The sequence below is a fragment of the Penaeus chinensis genome, chromosome 31, assembly GCF_019202785.1.
Source record: "Penaeus chinensis breed Huanghai No. 1 chromosome 31, ASM1920278v2, whole genome shotgun sequence".
In the NCBI taxonomy this organism is placed as follows: Eukaryota; Metazoa; Arthropoda; class Malacostraca; order Decapoda; family Penaeidae; genus Penaeus; species Penaeus chinensis.
The window spans coordinates 21,455,123-21,462,622 of NC_061849.1; positions in this window are offsets into that span (position 1 = coordinate 21,455,123).

The window sequence follows — 7,500 nt, forward strand, 5'->3', positions numbered from 1 at the left end:
ATCTTTATCTTCGGGAGGACGATGCAAGAAAATTCGCGTCGGAAGACATGAGATGCTGCCTCTTGACGAAGATTTTAGCGTTTCATCTTCTTATTTAAGTTCCTCTTCTTTTTTCTTTCTGCTTCTACTATTTCCTCTTCGTGTTCTTCTCTTTCTCCTTTCTTTAGCTTCTTCTTTGTCGTATTTCTACCCTTTTATTCTTCTTCCCATGATGATTCTCTTTCTTTTCGTTTATCCTCTCTTTATTTCTATGTGTGCTTTCATCTCTTGTTTTGCATCCCGTCTCCCTCGTTTTCCATGCACTGAGATTTTCCGCCTCATCTCTCTGAGAACTTTTTGTTTCATGTCTCATCTGAAGTAAATTATTTGTTCTGGCTCTTCCTTTTCCTTTCTTCGTTTTTGTATCGTCTTTCTTTCGTTTTTTTTCTTCTCTCTCTCTCTCTTTCTCTGTCTGTTTGTCTGTTTGTCTCCCCCACCTCCTTCTCTCTCTCTTTTTCGCTCTCTCTCTCTCTCTCTTTCTCTTTTTCGCTCACTCACTCTCTCTCTCTCCTCTCTCCTCTCCTCTCTCTCATCTCTCACTCCTCATCTCTCTCTCTCTCTCCTCCTCTCTCTCTCTCTCTCTGCCCCACTAATATATCTCCTTCCTTTCTTCCCCCCCCCCCTCTCTCCATCCCACACTCTCTCCTTCCTTCCTTTCCTTCTGTCTCTCTCTCCTCTCCCTCACGCCCCCCTCCTCCCCTCTCTCTCTCTCTCTCCCCCTCTCTCTCTCTCTCTCCCCCTCTCTCTCTCCTCTCTACACTCTCTCTCATCTCTTCTCTCTCTCTCTCTCTCTCTCACTCTCTCTCTTCTCTCTCTCTCCTTCTCACCTGCGCCTCAATTCCCTTCGTCCTGAACTCCTCCCCCACCCCTCATTACCCCCCCCCCCCCCCGGGCCAATGACTCCTCGTCGTCGTCCCCCAATTAGGGAACTAAAACCTAAAGGGCAAGGCCTGGGAAATTGCTTGAAAAGATTTAGTCATTTTGCCCCGGGTTAAATTAAGATTCACATTTGCTTTCCTTTCATAGGGGACGGCCTCCCTTTAAAGCGGTGGGGTTTTCCGCTATAATGCCGGGCGCTTTTTAGAAAAAACAAAATGACCTGTCAAAAAACGTCCCCCAAAAACCTTTTTTTGGGATCCTTTTCTTCTTTTTCCCCCCTTTTTTTTTTTTTTTTTTTTTTTTTTTTTTTTTTTTTTTTTTTTTTTTTTTTTTTTTTTTTTTTTTTTTTTTTTTTTTTTTCTTTTTTTTTTTTTTTTTTTTTTTTTTTTTTTTTTTTTTTTTTTTTTTTTTTTTTTTTTTTTTTTCTTTTTTCCCAACTAAATAAAAAAATCAAAACAAACACAAAAGGGGATTTTAAAAATATTTTCACCCTTATCGAAAATTAAGTCATGTGCTAAAGTTGGGAAAAGGATAATGATGAAAGGGAGACAACAAAGGGTTTAAAATGAGGAAAAAGGAGAAGAAAGGAAACAAGATAGAAAAAAAGAAAGAAAAAAGGGAGTAGGGAGCAGAGGAAGAGATAGGGGGGGGAACACAGAGAGGAAAAAAAGCAGAAGGAAGAAGTTAAAAAAAGAAGAAAATGAGAAGAGGAGCCTGAGGTGTAAAATCAAAATGGGGAAGGGGAAAAGGGAGGATTAGGAAGACGAGGGGAAAGAGGAGGAGGGGAAGGGAAATTCCGACCAGGGGGAAAAGCAAAAGACAATGGATCAAGCTAGTAAAGGAAAAAAGGCAAAACATACAAAAGGAAACAGGGGAAAAGGGGGAAGAAAAAAGGGAAAAGACATAAAAAAAAAAACAAAACCTTCCCCTTGGGGTAAAGGTGAGTTTAACGGCTGCTATCACGGGTTAAAAAAAGCGTTTTAAACTATCGTTTTGGGAAATCACTCCAAAGAGCAAAAAGGATTTAGAATTTGTACACAAACAGGATTTTTTGATAAGGGAGAACTAGGTTTTTAACGAAAAACAAGAAAGGGATTTTCTCTTTTTGTATTTTTGGGAAGGTTTCGTTCTTTTTGTGTGTGTGTTTTTTTGCGGCGTATTTGTGTGTGTGTGTGGGGTGTGTGTGTGTTTGGTGCGACGTGTTGTGTGTGTTTTTGTGTGTTGGGGGGGGGGGGGGGGGTTTTTTTGGTGTGTGTGTGTGGGGGGGGCTTTCGTGGGGGTGTGTGTGGGGAGTGGTGTGTGGTGTGTGATGAATAAAAAAAAATAAATATCATAAAATGAAAAATATTACTGTAAATTAAAAGATTTTAAGCATAGCCATACATCCCATATCTTTAACCGATCTAACGATTTAAGCCAGGGAAGAATCCTCATAGCCTCGGGATTCGCCAGAATAATTCATTTAAGACGGGATTGGAGGAAGAAAAAACGAGAGAAAGAAGTAGAGAGAGAGAGAGAGGTTGGGGGGGGGGAACAAACAGACAACAGACAGAAACAGAGAGAAAGAAAAAAAAAAATTTGTTATCACTTCTCCTCGGTATTATAATAATCCCATTACAGCGAAAGACAAATTTCGTAACCGTAACCTTATACTTATTGTTTCTTTTCTTATCTTTATAGCTATTTTTTATTCTTATTTACTTTTATTCTTACTATTCTTATTTCTATTATATAATTTCTGTCTTTTTACGCCATACTGTTATTATACCTTTTATTTGCTCTAATACTTCTTATTGTCATTCCTTTTCTTATTCCAATTCACCTAGCCGCGGGGTGGGCAAGCCAGCCCAAGTCCGTGCCGGTCCGAAGCCCGGGTTGGCGTCAGGAAGGGCATCCGGCCATGCCAGAACCTGGCCACAGCGACCCCGTCTCAGAACGGGACAAAGCTACTGCGAAAGAACAAGATTCCTATTCCATTATTCCTATTATTCGACATACTCCTATTATCCCTGTTCTTATTATGTACCTATATTTATTATTATTATTATTTGTATTATTTTTCCTGTTATTTCTATATTTGCGGCACACTGCTAATACTATTATCATTATAGCAGTTGTAATAATTCTTATTATTCCTACCATTCCTGTACTTATTATGCCATACTCCTATTATTTCTGTTCTTATTATTATACCTATCCTTATTATTAGTATTGTTATTATTATTATTATTATTATTATTATTATTTTTATCATTCTTATGATTATTATTTTATTACTATTATTATTATCATTATCATTATTTTTATTATTATTATTATTATTATCATTATTATTGTCACTATTATTATTTTTAATTCTCATTCTTATTCCTAGTATTCGCATTCTTATACCTACTATTCCTATTTTTATTACGCCATATTCCCATAATGGCAGATTCCACGGTCTAATTCCTCCTCCATGGGAATACGACCTTGCTACAGGCCAGTACGAATTTCGAGGAAGGCCCCAGCGTCCGCGAATCTAGACTGTATTGCATTCCAACTCAAGCACTTATTTACCCTAATGCGTATCATTTATCCGTGCACGTTTTTAGATTACTATGTATCCTTTATTCGTTCACTTATTTGCACGAGTATGTATCCTTTATTTGTGCATTTATTTACACTAGTATGTATCCGTTATTCGTGCACTTCTTTATACCCGTATGTATCCTTTTATTCGTGCACTTATATATATATACATTAGTATGTATCCTTTATTCGTGCATTTATTTACACGTGTATGTATCCTTTATTCGTGCATTTATTTACACGTGTATGTATCCTTTATTCGTGCGTTTATTTACACGAGTATGTATCCTTTATTCGTGCATTTATTTACACAAGTATGTAGCCTTTATTCGTGCACTTATTTACACTAGCATGTATCCTCTGCCCCACGTACGTCTCGAGACAGATTTAGAGCCGGGATGTTCGTGGAGGTGGAATCTGGCAACATAAAAAGATGTGGAAAGAAGGTCTGGCCGCCATCTTTATCTTCGGGAGGACGATGCAAGAAAATTCGCGTCGGAAGACATGAGATGCTGCCTCTTGACGAAGATTTTAGCGTTTCATCTTCTTATTTAAGTTCCTCTTCTTTTTTCTTTCTGCTTCTACTATTTCCTCTTCGTGTTCTTCTCTTTCTCCTTTCTTTAGCTTCTTCTTTGTCGTATTTCTACCCTTTTATTCTTCTTCCCATGATGATTCTCTTTCTTTTCGTTTATCCTCTCTTTATTTCTATGTGTGCTTTCATCTCTAGTTTTGCATCCCGTCTCCCTCGTTTTCCATGCACTGAGATTTTCCGCCTCATCTCTCTGAGAACTTTTTGTTTCATGTCTCATCTGAAGTCAATTATTTGTTCTGGCTCTTCCTTTTCCTTTCTTCGTTTTTGTATCGTCTTTCTTTCGTTTTTTTTCTTCTCTCTCTCTCTCTTTCTCTGTCTGTTTGTCTGTTTGTCTCCCCCACCTCCTTCTCTCTCTCTTTTTCGATCTCTCTCTCTCTCTCTCTCTCTTTTCGCTCTCTCTCTCTCTCTCTCTCTCTCTCTCTCTCTCTCTCTCTCTCTCTCTCTCTCTCTCTCTCTCTATCTCTGCCTCTCTATATATCTCTTCCTTTCTTCCCCCCCCCCTCTCTCTCCCACTCTCTCTCCTTCCTTCTTTCCTTCTTTTTCTCTCTCCCTCTCCCTCTCGCCCCCTCCTCCCCTCTCTCTCTCTCTCTCTCTCTCTCTCTCTCTCTCTCTCTCTCTCTCTCTCTCTCTCTCTCTCTCTCTCTCTCTCTGTATCTCTGCCTCTCTATATATCTCTTCCTTTCTCCCCCCCCCCTCTCTCTCCCACTCTCTCTCCTTCCTTCTTTCCTTCTTTTTCTCTCTCCCTCTCCCTCTTGCCCCCTCCTCCTCTCTCTCTCTCTCTCTCTCTCTCTCTCTCTCCTCTCTCTCTCTCTCTCTCTCTCTCTCTCTCTGTCTCTCTGTCTCTCTCTCTCCTTCTCACCTGCGCCTCAATTCCCTTCGTCCTGACTCCTCCCCCCCCCCCCCCAGTCCCCCCCCCCCCCCCCAGGCCAATGACTCCTCGTCGTCGTCCGCAATTTACGAACTCAAACCTCAAGGCAAGGCGCTCGAAATTGCTTGAAAAGATTTAGTCATTTTGTCACCGGTTCATTAAGAGTCACATTTGCTTTCCTTTCATACGGGACGGCCTACCTTAAAGCTGGTGGTGGGTTGCCGCTATAATGCCAGCGCTTGTTAGCAAGAACGAATGACCTGTCAAACACGTCTCCCAAAACATTTTTTGATCCTCTTCTTCTTCTTCTCCTTTTTCTTCTTCTCTCAATCTAATTATAGAAAATGAATCAAAACAAACAGCAAAAGTCGATGTTAAATACTTCACCCTTATCGTATATGAAGGTCATGTGCTAAAGTTGGGAAGAAGGATAGATGATGAAACGGAGACAACGAAGGTTAAATGAGGTAAAAGGAGGAGTAAGGAACAAGATAGAAAATAGAAAGATAAGAAGGAGTAGGAGCAGAGGAAGAGAAAGGGGGAGGAAGCACAGAGAGGAAAAGAAGCAGAAGGAGAGAAGTTCAAGAAGAAGCAATGAGAAGAGGAGCCTGAGGTGTAGAATCAGGAATAGGGAGAGGAAGGGGAGGATTAGGAAGAGTAGAGTAGGAAGAGGAGGAGGAGAAGGATGCCGAGCAGGGATGGGAAGAGCAGAGACAATAGGATCAAGCTAGTAGATAGGAGAAAGGGCAAGATCATACGAAGGAAACAGGAGAAAAGGAGAAGAAAAAAGGGAAAGACATAAATTAAAACGAACCATTCCTTGGGTCAGTGTGAGATTACGGCTGCTATCACGGGTTAAAAATAGCTGCTTAACTATCAGTCTTGGAATCACTCCAAAGAGCTCTAAGGATTTAGAAGTTTGATACACAAACAGTGATTATTTGATAAGGAGACTGATGGCTTTACGAAGATCAAGTAAGGATATCTCTTCTTGTATATGTGTCTCGTTCTTGTATGTGTGTGTGTGTGTGCGTGCGTACGTGTGTGTGTGTGTGTGTGTGTGCGTGCGTACGTGTGTGTGTGTGTGTGTGTGTGTGTGTGTGTGTGTGTGTGTCTGTGTCTGTGTGTGTGTGTGTGTGTGTGTGTGTGTGTGTGTGTGATGAATAAAATAAAATAAATAAAATAACAATGAAAATTTACTGTAAATTAAAAGATTTAAGCATAGCCATACATCCATATTCTTTAACCGGATCTAACGATTAAGCCAGGGAAGGAATCCTCATAGCCTCGGGAATCGCCAGAATAACTCATTTAAGACGGGAGTGGAGGAAGAAAAAACGAGAGAAAGAGAGAGAGAGAGAGAGAGAGAGAGGGGGGGGGGGGGAAACAAACAGACAGACAGACAGAAACAGAGAGAATGAAAGAAAAAGAAAAAAAGAAAGACACGAAAGAGGGAAAAAAGAAAGAAAGAGAGAGAGTGAGTGAGATAGATAGATACATAGATAAAGAGAGAGAGAAAAGATAGATAGATAGATAGATAGATAGATAGAGAGAGAGAGAGAGAGAGAGAGAGAGAGAGAGAGAAGAAGAAGAAGAAGAAAGAAAAATCCGCCTTCTGTGCATGTAGACCATTTAACAACCCCCCTCCCCCCTCCCCTCCGGCGTTCCACACATACACTTGCAACAAAACGCACATCCTCACCTCACCTACATTGTCCGAAACAGGCAATGCAACGTGAAAGATATTGCGAAATCTTGCCCAGTCGAGACACACGCGCAGCCACCAAATGCATTTAAGGTCAACAGATGCTCTGACCTCGCCAAGCAATTTGGTTTCGATAGCAAGCACAAGCACACAACATACAAAGAGAGAGGGGAATGCAAGGCCATAAGGTCCAATATCATGTGGCAACGAATAAAGAGATAAACACAATCAACTTTTTCCTTTTTTTTTATTTCTTTCTTGACTCCGCGTCGCGTGGAAGGAAGTGAGATTTTTCATTTTCGATATATTCTTTTGAAGTGATGGGGAAGAGGATGATAAAGAGAGATAGGGAAGGCTGAAAAGGAGAAAGTTCGAATTAGGGAAGAAGGGAGGGAGAAAGAGGAAAAGGGGCGGAAGGAGACAGAGAGAGAGAGAGAGAGAGAGAGAAAGAGAGGGAGAGAGAGAGAGGGGGGGGGGACAGACAGGCAGGCGGACAGACAGACGGACAGATAGACAGACAGACAGACAGACAAACAAACAGCCAGCCAGCCAGACAGACAGGCAATAAAAAAGAAAAAAAGAAACAAAAGAGAGAAAGAAAAGAGAAAGACAAAAACAAATACGAAAATGGAAAATAGAAAGAAAATGTGAGAAAGAGAGAGAATAGGAGAATGAGAGGCCAGGCTAGCGAGCACCTTAACCTTGTAAAGGTCCTAAGAGGGTTGGCCATTGCCTGCCAAAGTCCACAAGAAGGCAAAGATCAGGCTTACAAAAGTGGTCAAATAAGACAAAATATGCACTATATTTCACTGTGTATTACGTGATATAACGTCATATCATATGTTC